This window comes from Mesoplodon densirostris, chromosome X (genome assembly GCF_025265405.1).
Source record: "Mesoplodon densirostris isolate mMesDen1 chromosome X, mMesDen1 primary haplotype, whole genome shotgun sequence".
NCBI lineage: Eukaryota > Metazoa > Chordata > Mammalia > Artiodactyla > Ziphiidae > Mesoplodon > Mesoplodon densirostris.
In genome coordinates this window covers 104,450,076-104,469,494 of record NC_082681.1, presented here as the reverse complement: position 1 = coordinate 104,469,494, position 19,419 = coordinate 104,450,076, and positions in this window count along the sequence as shown.

Here is a 19,419-nt window from a genome sequence, read left to right as displayed (position 1 = left end):
TACACCGGCGTTTAGCTGCTTCCCAGAGCCACTGCCTAGGCCTCTGCACCATTTCCCCCACCCCATATGACGACAACAGCAAGGTGTTAATAACATGGGCCTACCATGTTCAAAGCATGTTTTCTGGGAGCTCTTCACCTCTGTGTCTCAAGAAGAGAAGTGGGGAGCGTGCAGAGGGTAAGGGGCCTCATGAAGGGAGAGAAGAGGCTAAGGACATAGACTCTGGAGCCGGTCTACATTCAAATCCCTAGTTGATCTTGACAGCTGTGTGACTTTGGGCAAGTTACTTAACCTCTCCGTGCCTGTTTGCTTATCAGGTGGTGATCAGGATTAAGATGACTTAATTCATGTAAAGCACACAGAACAGGACCTGGTCCTCAATAAACTGCTCCTATATAATTATAGTAAGAGTAATAACCATACCTTAAAATGCACATTAGTGGGCTTTTTTGCACTTCCATGTGGCTGACCCTGTCCCTAGTCACGCTGAGGCAGCGTTGGCCTGCGACGGGGGAATGGAGGGGTGTGTTAATAACAGCAGCCACCTCCAGTGAGCCCGTTCCGTGTGCTCAGTGGTTCACAGGCATCATCGCATTTCATCTTCAGAACAGGGCTGAGCTGTAGCGGTCACACTGGTGGATGCCATGGCTGAGGTTAAACAATTGGTCAAAGTCACGTGGCCCCGAAGTGGAAGAGCTGGGGTTGAGTCCAGGACACTGACTTGAAAACCCTTGCTCTTACCCCCCACTCGCTGGAGGTCCCCCAGGACATCACATGTTCTTGCTTCAGCAGCTAAAAGTGGAACAAGGCCACCACCCTCAAGCCTACCCCACACCCACAATTCCCAGATTGCTTTCCCCTCATCACCCACAGCTCATGACTCTGCAGAAAAATCAGCCCTGGCAACTTGACCTGCCCTCTGGAAAGGCTGTGGTCCTTCACTCAGGGGTCCCGGCTCCAGATGTGAGGCCCAGATGGGCAGGGCAGCCCCATGGCAGTGGTAGTTGGCCACATGGTGAGGGAGCTGACTCTCACCATCTGCAGTGCTGAAGGAAGCCCGTGAACTTGGGAAGGAGGGTGACACAAAGGGAGGCCTATGAGGAGGCCTGTCCTCTGATTCAGAGCTAAGGTTTGGCTTCTTGGGGTCACCAGGAATTCCTCCACACCCTACGGGGGGGCCAGCTCCTGAATGGAGGAATTCTCCTCCGACGTAAGGGGAGGGGTCAGCGCCTCCATAGCCTGGGTGGGATGCGTTGACAAACCATTTCTGGGCCATGAGGCTTCCTACAAAGCCAGGCCGAGATTCTTTCTGAGAGCGCTGGTGACAGTCCACATTCCTGCTGCTGTAGTTGGGTGCTGCGTTCCCATCCCCGTGCTGGTGAAGAGAGGAAGGAGCAGGTTGCCGTGACAGTTTTGGTTCACTGCATGGGTGATTTTGTTGGCCTGAAAAATGGGTAGTCATGGAAACCATGGAAGGCCTGCCCTGGAAGGGCCCTACTAGCCTCGTGTTGCTGTCCGTGTCTTATGTAACGCAGCTTCCAGAATTCTTCCGCCTGTAGGTATAAACCATTAATGCATCCCAAAATCAATTTGGGGTCACAACTAGATTTTTTTAAAAAAAAGAAATAGACTAGAATTGAATACAAGGGAAAATATCAGAGTGCCTTGCCTATGTCAAGTCAGTTATTCTCTGGGGGCATTTTTGTTTCAGTTCTATACGTTTATGAGTGTAGTGACTCACCGTATAAAATAGACCCTTGTTGTAGCTGAGGTCTCAAATGCTTGTGAACTGCTGCTAACTTGAGTCTCATCTTGACAGAAGGGAAAAGCTTGCTTCTTTTTTTTCAGAGTAGAAAAACATTTCTGGTAGTCAAAAACTGGACACAACCCAAATGGTCATCAAAGGTAGAAGAGCTAAATAAAGTGTGGCATAATTATGCAATGGGAATATTATGTATACGGGAAAGAAAGTGAATGAACTATAGCTATAAACAATAACATGGATGAAACATATTGACATCATGTTGAACATAAAAAGCAAGATGAGAAAGAGTACATAATTTATGATTCAGCTTATGTAAAATTTTTAAAAGGCAAAACTAAACTCTGTGGTTTACAGGTACATCCATAGGTGGTAAAATTATTAAAAAGTGATCATTACATCACGTCAGGAAAATGGTTACCTCAGAAGCAAAGGGGGTTGACGATGATCAGGAAGGGACACCAGGTGGGGGAAACCAGAGGACTGACCATGTTGTTTCTTAGCCCTGCTGGTGCTTACATGGGAATGCACTTTAACATTGTTAGTTAAATTATATGTTTATGTTATATGCATTTCTAGGCATTCATCTTTCATAGTTTAAAAAAGATTATAAAAGTACAGTGATCAAATTTTTACCTTTCAATCTACGTTTTTATTAGTTGCTAGTTTTAGTTGCAGGATCCTAGTTCCCCGACCAGGGATCAACCCAGGCCCTCAGCAGTGAGAGTGCAGAGTCCTAACCATTGGACCACCAGGGAATTCCCTGAAGTATAGTTGATTTACAATGTTGTGTTAGTTTCTGGTGTACAACAAAGTGATTCAGTTGTGTGTATATATATATATATATATATATATATTCCTTTTCAAGTTATTTTCCATTATGGTTTATTATAGGATATTCAATATAGTTCCCTTTGCTATAGAGTAGGACCTTGCTGCTTATCTATTTTATACATAGTAGTTTGTATCTGCTGATCCCAAGCTCTTAATTTATCCCTCCCCCACCGCCTTTCCCCTTTGGTAACTATAAGATTGTATTCTAGGTCTGTGAGTCTGTTTCTGTTTTGTAGATATGTTCATTTGTGTCATATTTTAGGTTCCACATATAAGTGATATCATATGGTATTTGTCTTTCTCTTTCTGACTTACTTCACCTAGTATGATAAAGTATAGGTCCATCCATGTGGCTGCAAATGGCATTATTTCATCCTTTTTATGGCTGAGTAATATTCCATTGTGTATATGTATATACAATACCACATCTTCTTTATCCATTCATTTGTCAATGGACATTTAGGTTGCTTCCAGGTCTTGGCTATTGTAAATAGTGCTGCTATGAATACTGGGGTGCATGTATCTTTTTGAATTATGGTTTTCTCTGGGTATATGCCCAGGAGTGGGATTGCTGGGTCTTATGGTAGTTCTATTTTTAGTTTTCTGAGGAACCTCCATACTGTTTTCCATAGTGGCTATATCAATTTACATTGCCACCAACAGTGTAGGAGGGTTCCCTTTTCTCCACACCTTCTCCAGCATTTGTTATTTGTAGACTTTTTCATGGTAGCCATTCTGACCTGTGTGAGGTGATACCTCATTGCAGTTTTGATTTGCATCTCAGTGAGTAGTTCTTCAGCGATTTTCCCCTTTGGTATATTAATATATAATATTATCCTATCTTATTAAAACTTAACTTATATTCTCTCAACATTTTTTACTTCTGTGTTTCTAATGTGTCTTACTATATGACCAGAAACCTTGACAAATCTGCACTGGTTTAAGAATGGAATTCTCATTTACAACTGATATGGGCTGAATTATGTCCCCCTCCCCTCCGAATTCATGTGTTGAAGTCCTATCCCCTAGAACCTCAGAATTTGACTGTATTTGGAGATGGGGTCTTTAAAGAGGCAATTAAGTTAAAATGAGGCCCTGACGGTGGACTGTAATCCAAAATGGTTGATTTCTTTATAAGAAGAGATTAGGACACAGACAAGACACAGAGGAAAGACCATGTGAAGGCAGAGGAAAAGACGGCCATCTACAAACCAAGGAGAAAGGCTTCAGAATGAAACCAACCCTGCTAAAACTTTGATCTTGGACTTATAGCCTCTAGAACTGTGAGACAATACATTCCTGTTTTTTAAGTCACCCAGTCTGTAGTACTTCGTGATGGCAGCCTGAGCAAATTTATGCAACTTTCCTCCCATGAGGCTTCTCACTTTATATATACCCGGCCAGATGTTTTTTGTAGTTTTCTTTTTTTTAATTTTTTTAATATTTTAAAATTTTAATTGAAGTATAGATGATTTACAATGTTGTATTAATTTCTGCTGTACAGGAAAAATTATACATATATATATTCTTTTTCATATTCTATTCCATTATGATTTATCACAGGATATTGAATATAGTTCCCTGTGCTATACAGTAGGACCTTGCTGTTTATCCATTCTGTATATAATAGTTTGCATCTACTAACCCCAAACCCCCAATCCATGCCTCCCTCACCCCTCCTCCCCCTTGGCAACCACAAGTCTGTTCTCTATGTCTGTGAGTCTGTTTCTGTTTCGTAGATAAGTTCATTTGTGTCATAATTTAGATTCCACATATAAGTGTTATCATATGGTATGTCTTTCTGACTTACTTCACTTAGTATGATAATCTCTAGGTCCATCCATGTTACTGCAAATGGCATTATTTCATTCTTTTTATGACTGCATAGTATTCCATTCTATATATGTACCAAATCTTTATCCATTCATCTGTTAATGGACATTTAGGTTGTTTCCATGTCTTGGCTATCGTGAATGGTGCTGCAGTGAACATAGGGGTGCGTGTATCTTTTCGAATTAGAGTTTTGTCTGGGGATATGCCCAGGAGTGGGATTGCTGGATCATACAGGCCAGATATATTTTATCAGCTACCCCAACTAAATTGCTGCAGTTTACATTAAAATCTTCTCGTGGTTTAAGGTGATTGCTCACTTCTGTGTGAGCCAAGAATGTGAGGCAAGTTTTTGAAAGGGTAGCACAATTGATCTAAGATTACATCATAGATATGCTGTCTCCAGAACAACGGAAGTCAGGATTCCCCTTCACTCTTGACCAGTCCAACCGCACCTAGAACATTTTCCTCTTGTTTGGACCACATTTTAAAAGGGAGGTAGGGCTTCCCTGGTGGAACAGTGGTTAAGAACCTGCCTGCCAATGCAGGGGACACAGGTTCGAGCCCTGGTCTGGGAAGATCCCACATGCTGTGGAGCAACTAAGCCCGTGCACCACAACTACTGAGCCTGCGCTCTAGGGCCCGTGAGCCACAACGACTGAGCCCATGTGTCACAACTACTGAAGCCTGTGCACGTAGAGCCCGTGCTCGACAACAAGAGAAGCCACCGCAATAAGAAGCCCACGCACCGTAATTAAGAGTAGCCCCCACTCGCCGCAACTAGAGAAAGCCCGTGCGCAGCAACGAAGACCCAATGCAACCAAAAATAAATAATAAATAATTAAAAATTTAAAAAATTAAAAGGGAGGTAGAACTCATGCATCATGCAGCCACCGTATGTCAAGCACTGTGCTATGTGCATTGTGTACCCTTCATCTTCCCACCAACCCAATGAGATAGGTATGAATACCTCTCTTCCATTATACAGATAAGGAAACTGAGACTAAGAGAGGTTAAGTAGATTGCCCAAGGTCATATAGCTGGTAAGTGGAAGGTCAGGATTTAAACAATTTCTATGTAATTTTATTAAACCCCTTTGCAACGAGAAGAGGGCCTTCCTCCTGGGTAACTTCAGTGGCTCCAGAACCTTGCCTCACTCTTCCTTTGCCTTCTCATTCAGAAATCTTCCCCCTCCACTTCAGCCACCCACCGCCAAGGCCACACTCTAAACCCCATCATCTCTCGGAAGTGCATCACGTTTAAAATCTCCATCGCAGATGTGCCCCCTCGGAACACCGCCTCCTCTCTTGTCCCTCATGCATTCACACCCAAGATGACTGCCCTCCAACCTCATCAAGACCTTTGGTTTCTTCTTGACCCTTTGGCTCTGCTTCCCTCTCGTGTTCCCTTCTTGGTGCTACGCCCGTCGTAGACTCCACCATCCGTCACTTCCACCATTCTCCTGCACGTGTCCTGAATCCCCTCACACGCTGTCCTCCTGTGTCCTCTGCCAGCAAAACCCAAGCCGATCACCTCCACTGCCTTCTTCCTCTACATCTGCACACGAGTTGGTAAGGAGAACGAGGACAATGACCCACAGCTTCGGACCACTATCGGCTTATGATCGCAGACTCAACTGGGTTCTCAGGTCTCGGGAAGCCATTTTGGCTTCTGTAGTCAAGCCCCACTTAGGAACAGCAGACACAAAACCTGAAAAGTTTCTTCATTGTCCTGAAACATCCACCTACCACTTCATTTTCAACAAAAGACCTTTTCTACTCTTTCACAAAGAAAATGAAAACCACAGAGAGGAAGTCCCTCAGCTTCCTGCCACCGCCCTGCAGACGCTCCTGCATCTGCGCTCTCTGTCCCTCCTTTCACAAGACAAGGGCTGCTCCCATTTCCCTGCTGCCCTGGGCCCAGGTGCCTGGCTCTATCAGAGAGCCCCCGTGTTGAGCTTCTCGCTTTGTCCTGGCTCCATTTCCACAACACTCACAAGCTCTTATTCAAAAACGAATCGAGGGCTTCCCTGGTGGCACAGTGGTTGAGAGTCCGCCTGCCGATGCAGGGGATACGGCTTCGTGCCCCGGTCCGGGAAGATCCCACATGCCGTGGAGTGGCTGGGCCCGTGAGCCATGGCCGCTGAGCCTGCGCGTCTGGAGCCTGTGCTCCGCAACGGGAGAGGCCACAACAGTGAGAGGCCCACATACTGCAAAACAAACAAACAAACAAAAAAACCGAATCGAAACCAGCTTCGCGTGGTGTCCACATGTCTTCTCGATTCCAGCCAGGCTCTCTCTTCGCCATCACAGGCAGCATTTTGAGGTGACGCCACTCCTCACCCCAACCCGTTAACATCTAGCTCCCGTCCTTGCTGTCCACTGGACCTCTCACTGAGGTCACTCATAGCTTCCTCAATGCCGAATCCAGGTCACTTATTAGTCTGCATCACACTTACACCAGATGACTGGTGCCTGGGACTCCAGTGGCTGCCGAGGCCCATCGTTGCAGGTGTGGCCTCTCTTCTCCGCCTGCCTTTCCTCTTCTCCATTTCAGTCTCCTCATCTTCTGCTCTCCTTCGAACCGAGGTCTCCAAGAAGCATCTGTCAAGGGGCTTCCTCCTTTCTTACCGCTGCCCTCTCCCGTGACCTTTTGTCACTTTCTACTTTAACTTCTACTGCTGACGCCTACACCTCTGTCTCCAGCCAGACCATGGTCACGAGCTCCAACTGCACATCCGACTAACCAGCCAACACGTCTCCTCGGAGACCTCGTCTCCCTTTCCCCACCCACCGAAACTCAGACCCGTGCAAAGCTGAATTCCTTACCTCTTCACACAATGGTTGTTCCTCCTGGCACTTTTCTTCAGGGGATGGCGTCACCATTAAGCAGCTGCCCAAGCCAGTAAACCTGGGGTCAACCTTCCTGTCCCTCAGTCTCATGCAACTAACTCCTCAGGCAACAAATGCTGGCAGTGCGACTTCTGGATCCTTCCGTTTCTCTCCCTTGCTGTCCTTTCTAGTCTAGTCTAGTCTAATTCACATCACTACCGTCTCTCACAGCGGTGGAATAGTGTACATTTGCTGTACTGTTGGGGAATATTCAATTCCACTGTAAAAGACAAGAAAACAAATGGGAGGCATGGAACTCTTCAGATGGGTTAGACGTAGATAAGTGTCTTAGTGTGCTCAGGCTGCCATAACAAAATACCATAGACTGGGTGGCTTAAACAACAGAAATTTATTTTCTCACAGTTCTGGAGACTGGAAGTGCCAGGACGGTCGAGTTCTTGTAAGGCCTCTCTTTCTGGTTTGTAGATGGCTGTGTTTCTGTTGTGTCCTCACCTGGCTTTTCCTCAGTGTATATGCATGGAGAAAGAGAGAGAGATCTCTCTCTCTTCCTCTTCTTATGACACCAGTCCTATCAGATTAGACACCCCACCTTTATGATCTCATTTAACCTTAATTTTCTCCTAAAAGCCCTATCTCCAAATACACTCACATTGGAAGTTACAGCTTCAACCTATGAATTTTGGTGGGGGACACAATTCAGTTCATAGCAGTAAGTAAGTTATTAACCTGGAAGACATGTGAGATAAATAAAGCAAGTAAGGCATATCTGTGTACCTATAGATAGAAAAGGATGGAAGGACCAAGGAAACACTAATACTCTCTCTATATATGATAAATAAACGTGAGGTCCGTGAGGCAGACTATTTTTATGTCAGGATTATGCAACACTACAAACTTATGCAGTCTTAATTCAGCCACGCCTTGGTGACACCCATCGTGGCCCCATGTGTCCTCTTCCTAAGAAATACATATAAACCCTTAGCTGTTCAGCAGACTTATTGACAGGCTACAGCTGTGGCCAGGTGTGCTGGTCTCTGCATCTCTCAGAGGAAGTATGTGCCATCGGTCCCAGGCCCCTTCTGTCTGTAGACCTCTGGCTCAAACCTCAACTCTGGTGCTTGTAACCACACCATCGGCAGGGAAGGCTGATGCAGCAGAGACAGAGAGAGGGCGGATGTTCATCCACTGCGTGTTGCTGGATTCAGGAAGTGTAGTACTTCTGCTTGTTTGCACCCTGTACTCAGGGTCCTCATCTCTTTCCCCTTGCCATTTGCTGTGCGTTCTAAGGTTTATTGATTAAGTGAGTCAGGCTTTTTCATGTGGTCAGGAGGTCTTTCTTTTCTGTGACCTCTTATATAGCTTGCCTGGTAGTGTACTTGGAGGCCACCATTGCATCATGATGGACAGAACCCTACATGACAGGTAGAATGCATGAATGGCCTCAAACCTTCAGCCCTCCCTATGTGCACACCCTTTGTTATGTGACTTTACAGCTCCTCCCATCGAGGGGTAAAATGTATTTGCTCCCCTTTGAAAGTGAGCTCAGCCAGGTGGTGTGCTTTGCCCCATGGGATGTTAGCAGGCATGACGCTAGCAGAGGCTTGAAAGAGAGCCTGTCTGTTTGGGCTTGCTCTCCTGCACCCCTTCCGTCCATAGGAGAAGGATGTGCCCAGGTTTGCCCACCGTTCCCAGGAGGAGGATAAAAAACCCGGTCTAGATCAGCTGACTCCTCACTTGCTCAGCGTAGATAAGTCATCTATCAACTGATCCACATACTCACTGAAATAATATTGGGTGTTATTTTAAGCCACGGGGTTTAGGGTATTTTCTTACACAGTGGTAGCCAGTTTATATATTCCCCTAGACAAATTCTGTAGTCTCCTAACTTTTATTCCTGCCTACAGTGCTCCCTTCCAGCCCGTTTCCTACTGAAGTCATAGTACTCTTGTAACACACAAATCTGCTCATTTATCCTCCTTCTTAAAGCATTCAATGAATCTTTTTTTTTTTTTTTTGGCTGTGCTGCGGGGCCTGCGGGATCTTAGTTCCCCGACCAGGGATTGAACCCAGGACCTTGGCAGTGAGAGTGCAGAGTCCTAACCACTGGGCCACCAGGGAATACCCCACCCCTTTTTTTTCTTTTCTTTATCTTTAGGATAAATTTCAAACTCCTGCATAATCTGGCCCCTGCTCGTCTATCTGTTAAAAAAAAAGAAATAAAAAAAGACTACTTATCACCTCCATCACCACACATAATTACCTTTTTTTTTTTTACATCTTTATTGGAGTATAGATGCTTTACAGTGGTGTGTTAGTTTCTGTTTATAACAAAGTGAATCAGCTGTACATATACATATGTTCCCATATCTCTTCCCTCTTGCGTCTCCCTCCCACTCTCCCTATCCCACCCCTCTAGGTGGTCACAAAGCACCCAGCTGATCTCCCTGGGTTATGCGGCTGCTTCCCACTAGCTATCTATTTTACATTTGATAGTGTATATATGTCCATGCCACTCTCTCACTTTGTCACAGCTTACCCTTCCCCCTCCCTGTGTCCTCAAGTCCATTCTCTACGTCTGTGTCTTTATTCCTGTCCAGCTGCTAGGTTCTTCAGAACCATTTTTTTTTAGATTCCATATATATGTGTTAGCATACGGTATTTGTTTTTCTCTTTCTGACTTACTGCACTCTGTATGACAGTCTCTAGGTCTGTCCACCTCACTACAAACCATTTCTTTTCTGTGTTGAGAACATTCAAGATCTACTCTGTTAGCAACTTTCAAGTATATGATACAGTATTGCTAACTATAGTCACCATGCTGTACATTAGATCCTCAGAACTGATTCATCTTATAAACGGAAGTTTGTACCCCTTGACCACCAACTCATATATATAGCTCACGTTTTCTTTTTTTTAATAAATTTATTTATTTTATTTATTTATTTTCAGCTGCGTGCGGGCTTTCTCTAGTTGCAGTGAGTGAGGGATAGTCTTCATTGCAATGCGCAGGCTTCTCATTGCGGTGGCTTCTCTTGTTGCAGAGCACGGGCTCTAGGCACGCAGGCTTCAGTAGTTGTGGCATGTGGGCTCAGTAGTTGTGGCATGCGGGCTTAGTTGCTCCAGGCATGTGGGGTCTTCCCGGAGCAGGGCTCGAACCCATGTCCCCTTCACTGGCAGGCGGATTCTTAACCACTGCACCACCAGGTAGGCCTGCTCACATTTTCTTTATCCGTTCATCTGAGCCATACTTTCTTGTCTCTTTATATGCCGTGTAATATTTTGTTGAAAACTGGACATTTTGAATCTTATCATGTAGTAACTTAGATTCTTCGCTCCACCTCTGGGATTTGTTGTTGCTTGCCTTGGGTTGTAGTTGTTTGTTTAGTGACTTTTCTAAACTACTTTTGTAAAGACTGTCTTCTTTGCAATGAGTGGTATATGAGGTCTCTGTTCCTTTAGCTCAGTGGTCAGCTAGTCATTTGACAGAGGTTTCCTTAAATGCCTTGAGTGAAATTTTTAAAAAAGAAAGAAAGAAAGAAAGAAAAATATACTTTCCAGGTCCTTGAAGATTGGCTCCCTCTTGGCGCAATCCTTCACGCCTTAGTCATACCATTTACAATTCTGCCTGAACCTTCACTTCCTACTTCCGAGCATAAAGATCAGCTAGGTGTGGAAGTTTATGGTTTTCTCAGGTCTCTTTTGAGCATGCATCCTGCTCTGGACATGTGTGTGGCCTTCTAGTTTCCCCAGTCTACAAGGCAGCTTGTCAAAAGCCTTATTGCCCAAAGAATCTCATACCTAGCTTTTCCTGCCAGGCTGTCAGTGTTTCTCTCATTTGCCCCAATTGTTATGTTTTGCCCCAAGTGGTACTGGCTTTCCTTTCAATGCTTTTGAGGGAGGATCTTTGCATGGTCCTTTCTCCACCCTGAGAGAGCTCTGACTTAGGGGAAACAAAATCAAGCACCCTGTGCCTGTCCTTCAGGGAACCCCCAGACCGATCGAAACAGACAAACGCAGTTCCTTGGGATTAAGGTCTGCTCTAGTCTCTCTGCAGCCAGGTGCCCACAATGGGAATTCAGGCTGCCCTCTTCAAAGTCAACTGCCACCCTGCAGAGAGGGATGGGACCAAGGTAAGTTAAAGTGCCACAAAGTTCTCCTACCGTGTTCTCATGGCCTTTCTCTTAGTTAAGCATTCACTTGTTGCTGTAAACATTTCATTTTCGTCCAGCGTTCTGATGAGGCTTCTGACAGTCTTTCCCCCGGTTTTTCAATGATTCTGGGCATGGACAACCTCCTGGATTTCCTCACTCTGCCTGTATTTATCTGCTTAGGCCGCCACAACAATATACCACAGACTGGGTGACTTCAGTAACTGAAATTTTTTTTTCACAATTCTGGAGGCTAGAAGTCTAAGATCAAGGTGTCATCAGGGTTGGTTTCTGGTGAAGCCTCTCTTCCTGCTTTCTCACTGTATCCTCACATGGTCTCTTCTCTGTGCACACAGAGAAAAAGAGACAGCCCTCTGGTGTCTCTTCCTCTTCTTATAAGGACACCAGTCCGATCAGATTAGGGTCCCACCCTTGTGACCTCATGTAACCTTAATTACCTCCTAAAGGCCCTGTGTCCAAATACAGTCACACTGAGGGTTAGGGATTCAACAGATGAATTTTATTTTATTTTATTTTATTTTATTATTATTTTTTTATACACTACCAAACGTAAAATAGATAGCTAGTGGGAAGCAGCCCCATAGCACAGGGAGATCAGCTCGGTGCTTTGTGACCGCCTAGAGGGGTGGGTTAGGGAGGGTGAGAGGGAGACGCAAGAGGGAGGAGATGTGGGGATATAGGTATATGTATAGCTGATTCACTTTGTTATAAAGCAGAAACTAGCACACCTTTGTAAAGCAATTATACTCCAATAAATCTGTTAAAAAAAACACAGATGAATTTTAGAGTGACACAATTCAGTCTATAACGTCACCACTTTCACTGACATCATCCCCGACTTTATTTTTATTATTATTTTTTCAATAAAAGAAAAAGCTTGCCCGTAATGCTTTATCTTCCGTCCTCCTGGAAGATTTTTTTAAAAGGCTACTTGCAAGGAAGTTTGGGAACTTTGGGAGACCTAGTATTTGTTTTTTTCATCCTCTGTATTGGGAGGTAGTAGATGAGAAGGGAGTTAAGAAAATCTTTAGAGTAATGAAAAACAGTGCCTGCTCTGCTGGTATTTAACAGGCTAAACCATCCCGGGGAAATGTGAAGTGGACAGAGCTAGAGAGTACCTCACTTTGACTCTGGGCTTGAATTGCTCATGGTGCCTCTTTGATTTCAGCTATTTCGTTAATGACAGCAATTTTATACAGTTAACTAAGACCCAAGCATTGTTCATCATTGCACCATATTGCTAGATATTTTATGAGAGTTTTAGCATCTATAGTCACATATCGTTATATTTCCACGGACACTATCAGTTTTTATGGGCATGTTTTATTTTTAAGCCCAGTCAGTACTTTTAAAACTGAATCACACTGACAGGACTGATATTCATCCAATTATATGTGTATAGATATAGACGTTTAAATTTCCAAGGCAACTGAATAAATTTTAAGTGTCATCCATAGTCATCAAGTCTTTTTTTAAAATCATGGTTTCATTTCCACCAAAATGTTTGCCTTTGTTCAAAATCATTAATCCATTGAGTCCAGGGAAGTTTAATAAGGGAAATGGATGTGGTTTCTGAATTATAGAACAGTCTGGGCTGCATCTGACTATCTTGACTTCTTTGAACTGACAGCAATATTCACATTTTTAGCCTGTAGTTTCAAGTTCAGCGTGTGCAGGTGTCTTCTCACATCAGTGGGAAAATAAAACCTTATGATTCATTTGAACTCTTGTTGGTTGAGTTTCTTAGACTTTTTAAATTCCTGAGATCTCAGTCTCAAGAAAGTAGTTCAGTAAATCTCACAAGTGACCACAAATTAGTAATCTCACTGCATTAAAATAAAATAAATATTCATTATCTATCTTATTATTGTCCCTAAACTAGCAAAGTTTGAAAGTACACACAGAGGAAAATTCTCGTTCTTGATCCACCTCATCTGCAATGGACGACTTTGCCTAACAAAATCATTATTCTCCTAATGCTTGTTGCAGTAGAAGGTAGGCACACCAACTCTTCCTTTGGACTAGAGTAAACCATTGAAATATATTTTTTAACCATTTACTGTATGCAACCCATATGTGGCAATTGAACTCTGCTTTCCTATATATGATGAAGTTCCCCAGAGTTCTGCAGTCTGCTTCCCTTTAATATCCAAATCACTACAATTCAAACGCCAGAGAACACCTAGAAGTCCAATGTCTCTTCCCAAATATTTCCAGGGATTCTCAGACTGCTGGTATCCTCCTGATGTCTCCTGCTGTTCCTCTGGGTCACCTCTGATCAGCTCATCATTTTTCTCTCCTTGCTGCCTCAGGCCCTTCTAGTCTATTTCACCCTCCGGCCAGCTTCCGCCTTATCCCTCAAGATGACCATTAATTCAAGGCTGATGCTGTGTTGTGCTGGTCAGTCAGCTTTAGTGAAGACATAGGAACTACAATATAGGAAAGGGAAAACCAATAATCATTAGTGTGTGGCCCTGTTCTCTCAGATCATCACCATGAACAGGAAAGTCCCTGATTGCCCATGTCCTCTCTTGGGCCAGATATTCTGTCCTATGCTGGGGCCTGTTCCTCATCTCCGTGAGAACCACATCTATCCGCCATGATGCTCTCTTTCACAGTCTCCAGTGCAAGCCTCACATCAGGTAACACTGTAAGTTTCTCCACCCAAGGACATCATTCTTTCGTTTTATTGTGCTGAGTAGCTTAGCTTTTCTCTGACTCCACCTCGAACCCCTAGACCAAGCAGTGCCTTTGAATCGCCAAAAAGCCCATCAAAGTGCCTTCCCCAACAAAAGAGCAGCATCCCCCCAAAACTAATGCTCCCCAGCTGCCAGAGCAATCTGTACACTGAAGACAGCTTCTAATATGTCAGATTTTTTTTTTTTCTTTTTTTCTTTTTGCGGTATGTGGGCCTCTCACTGTTGTGGCCTCTCCCGTTGCGGAGCACAGGCTCCGGACGCGCAGGCCCAGCGGCCATGGCTCACGGGCCCAGCCGCTCCGCGGCATATGGGAATCCTCCCATACCGGGGCACGAACCCGTATCCCCTGCATCGGCAGGCGGACTCTCAACCACTGCGCCACCAGGGAGGCCCTAATATGTCAGATTTTTTAACTGCTTTATTTTAAAATAATTTCAAGCATGCAGAAGAGTTATCAGGATAGGACTAAGAAATCCAGTGTGCTCTTGACCCAGATTTATCAACTATTACCATTTGTCAGATTCCCATGATCATTCTCTCTCCATATTATTTTTTTTGAACCATTTGAAAATAAATTGCCTACACTTACTCTTAAATATTTCTGTGTGTATTTCCTAAGAGCAAGGTCATCACCAGCAAGGTAACAAACTGACATCATGTGCCTCCTGATGTGATGCCCTGAGAAGGACACACACCACTTCTAGCATATTCCTGTCCAAAAGGCATAACCGAGTCTAGTCATGAATACAATACACACCTCAAATGAGGGACATTCTATAAAATAACCAGTCTATATTCTTCAAGCATGCCACAATCAGGAAAGAAAAGAAGATAAGGGCTGAGGAACTGGTCCAGATTAAAGGAGACCAGAGATACATGAGAACTGGATTCCATGCATGATCTTAGACTGGATTCTAGAGCACAAAAACAACAACAACAAAAAATCACAAAAAGAGCATTATTAAGATAGTTGGTAAACTCTGACTATGAACTGTAGATTAGTCAATAATATTGTATTTGTTATAGCTCCTAATTTTGATAATTGTACTGTGGCTATGTATGTGACTACACATGTTTACATGAAACATCTTCAATTTCTCCTTAGCAAGCAGTCAGACACTATTGGTTTTCTTAGGCTAGATATCATTTGCTGAAACAATCAAGGGAGCTAGACCTCAGGGTCGTGTGAAAGGAATATGCCTTTTCTCTTGGAGAGAATCCTATTACAAAGCCAGCATTCCTACAAGAACCGACACTTGACTCTTTCACGTGGCCAACACTTAAGTGACTGGTTAATATCTTCACCAGGATGAGCCCTTGCTAACTGCCCAAAGTGGGGCTATGAGAGCTCAGATACATCCTGGGGCAAGGAAAAGTGATAGTGGAGACACAGAGACAGAGCTTTCATGCTTCAGGTCAAGGTGAAATATGCAGAAAGTGGTTGTAGGGACCTAACACTTGTGGCTCAACAAACTTCAGGCTTCTTGGGCCGAGGTGGTTCTGCACACCAATGGTTACTGCAGGAAGCTGTCAGCAACACATAGGCTGTCAGAAGGAGGCTGAAAATCAAGGGCTATTCTGATCAGTCCTGTGGGGAAGAGCTACAACATGTGTTGCCAACTGACAGCAGGATAGCAGAGTTCAATCCAGGGGTCTTGGGACAGCAGCTGATGCTCATAAAATGATTTTATTATTGACATTGAAGCCCTAGCTTTACAAAATGATTCTGGTGGCTCAAATAAGCAGTGATACATCAGACTGCCCAGATTCAAATCTCAGCTCTGGTGTCAGGCAGCCATGTGATTCTGGGCAAGCTACTTTCTCTCCTCGCAGCTCTTCTCTCTGGTCTGTAAAGTGTATGAGTTTTCTATGTAAAGTGTATGAGTTTTCTATGGCTGCTGTAACAAATTACCACAAATGACTGGCTTAAAACAGCACAAACTTACTTTTTTACAGTTCTGGAGGTCAGAGGTCTGGAATCACTTTCACCAGGCTAAAATCAAGGTGTCAGGAGATCTACATTCCTTCTGGAGACTCCAGAAGAGAATCCACTTCCTTGCCTCTTACAGATTCTAGAGCTGCATTTCTCGCACTCCTTGGCTCATGGCTTTTCCTCCTTCATCTTCAAAGTCAGCAGCGTAGCATCTTCTTTCCTGTCTGAATTCTGCTTCATCCCTCACATCCTCTCTCAATGCTTCTGAACCTCCTGCCTCCTTCTAATAAGGACCCCTGTGATTACACTGGCCCACCTGGAATCATTCATGATAATCTCCCCATCTCAAAATCTTTAACTTAATCATATCTGCAAAGTCCTTCTAACCATGTAAAGTAACATATTCATAGGTTCTGGGAATCAGTACCTAGACATCTCTGGGTGGGGGGGGACCAATATTCATCCTACTTCAAATGGATATGATAATTTTGCAAACCTTATAGTGTGGTCATGAAAAGTAAATGAGATAAAGCACATAAGGCACTGGGCATGTGTAAAATGCTTTACAAATGTTGGCTGTTGTTAAGACCAAGATAAGTCTGTAAAAATAGATTTTTTTCAAGAGAAAAAGAGAAAATAATTTACACAGAAGCATACTGGAAAGTTTTAAATTCAAATCAATGATTAGTAGGAGAAAATATGTAAGCTTTCCTCATTTTCTTCCTTATTCTCATGAATAAATGTATGCAAATCACATTTAACCTAAAGAGCTAAATTTTAAATCCTCACCACCAGACATTTTCACTTTCTAATAAATACAGTACCAGGTAAAACCATGTTCTTAATGCCTTTAATCACCTACATCAGAAAATTGCCCCTTCCTCCCTGACCGTCTCTTCTTTTACTTTGTTATTTTCTCCTTCAAACAGGAAATAGAACGTCTGGATCCCATTCCAGCCGCCTTATTCAACTTCCGCTAACCTTTGAGACCATGGCTATGGAATTAAAGTGGGTTTCATTACACCATGCTTTAGTAGGAACCCTTCTAGATATAAGTGGTAGAAAGCCAACTCAAAGTTTTTTTACAGCAGGAAATGGTAGTGGTGCCCACAGGATTGCGGAGGCCTTCTTGTGACCACATGATAATTCAACTTCTCCTTCTGCCCGCTCCTGCTTTCTTATCTTTCCTTCCTTTCCACGGGTTTGTACCTCCAAGGACACTCTCAGATCAAACTCCTGAACACTAATCTCCACCTCAGAGTGTACTTCCAGAGAACCCAATCTGTAAGAATAACTGAGATGTCCAAGTGTCTCAGGTAGATCAGACCCAAGAATGCAAACCTTGTCATCGTATTTGTCTCCAAACCTCTCAATCCTTCCCCGGCTACTCATCTGATTTTGTGTTGGCGTAATTCTTATGCAGCTTCTTAGCGCAAGGTAATAGAGATGGTCTATAGCAGCAGCAGGCATGCATCATTCACAAAGAAAGAAAAGCTTCACCCACTCTCCTCCATAGTCCCTAACAACTCCCTCCTCATGCAAATAACTCTCATTGGCCTCGTTTGGGTCAAATGCCCACCCCTGGGACAATCACTGTATCTAGGGAGATGAAGTCCTCTCATTTGTCATCCTTAAGCAAGGAAACTGGGGCCACGTAACTCATGGATGCACAGAGAGTGGAATCATGGCAGTTCTGAAAAGAATAGCATGCACAGTAGAGATAAAAGGAACACACATCCATTTTTCATCATCACCAGGAACAAAATTCATCAGGAATCTTGGTGTGGCAACACACCTCCCTTTCTTCAGCATTCCATACATCCTTCTTGGAAGAAATTAAGAATCTACTTCTTTACTTTGACAAATCAAGAAGGAATTATAGTCAGGATGCAAAATCAGGGGATTTCCTAGAGACTTGGGACTGCTTCTCTCTTTTTTCCCTCTGCAAGAGGCGTCTAGGATTTCAATCACAAGCCTGATGGTGTTGGTCATTACTGCCTGCTAGAAGGGGTGAATACTTCCTTACATTCACCACAGTCTAACTTGATGTTAACAGTTTAGGAGGCAGTGGAAGCCGAAGTGACTGGGAGAAGATAGACTGTTAGCTAACACACAGAGGTTCAATTTTCTTCATTCTTGGTGTCCAGTCCATACCAGTCAACCGGTACCTGTTGCTCCTTTATCAAACCCTCCGCTTGTTTTTTCAAGAGCAGAGGACATTGAAATTCACTGGAACAGTGTTCTCAAAAGGGAAGTTACTTTGCATAAAAGAAAGATTTTACTCTTCATTGCAACTGAGCTCTCTTCCTCCAGCTGTGAAACTGATTGAAGTTCTTAAGACTCGTAAGACAACTCTACTCACAGCCCTGTGATTACTTTTATAAAGGAGGAAAAAAAAGCCATAGGAGGGAATGGTTGATCACCCACAAAAATATTCTTTCTTTTTTGAATTTTCTTCTCAAATTGTGGAGGGAGGGGAAAGAAGTTGGGAAATATTCAAGGAACATTATTTCCTAGTATATGAGTATCCAGGGTCCCTTCCCCATTGCTTCCCCAGCAGAGCACGGGCCTCAGGAGGTAGATGAAAAAATGTGGGAGAGACTTGAAGATTAAGATAGAGTAAGGGAAGATCAACCAGTAGGCTGGGAAAGAGAAAAGACAGGAGGGGTAGGGAGGGGAAGACTTTGGTAAGTTTCAAAGAGCCTGATGGAGCCGCAATCATCACTGTGAAAGAATGTGAGAGTAGGGCTTCCCTGGTGGTGCAGTGGTTGAGAGTCCACTTGCCGATGCAGGGGACATGGGTTCGTGCCCCGGTCTGGGAAGATCCCACATGCTGCAGAGCGGCTGGGCCCGTGAGCCATGGCCGCTGAGCCTGTGCGTCCGGAGGCTGTGCTCCGCAACGGGAGAGGCCACAACAGTGAGAAGACTGCGTACTGCAAAAAAAAAAAAAAAAAAAAAGAATGTGAGAGTAACAGAAAGAGGGAGAGCAGGTTTTAAGGTGTTTTATTCCTCATTAGGCATATATGCCTCACTTCTTTAATTCCACCAGAAAATGAGTACAGGTCTGAATTACTTTCTGTATCAGGCAAAGTCCAGTCAGGAAAACAGAAGCCACCCTATTTCAGCAGAGGGAATTTCACCCAGGGATTTGTTACATGGATGATGGGAAAGTGGAGAATCCCAACGTGGGCGCAGAGGCAACATAAAGATTAACAACTACAGGAAGTGGTGACCGCCCTCCGGGTTGGACGAAACCTGGCAGGAGGTGGTGTAAGTCAAGCCCAGAAGCCAGGGCCATGTGGCAGGAGCTGGAACTACAGTGGTGACGGCCAGCAGGAGC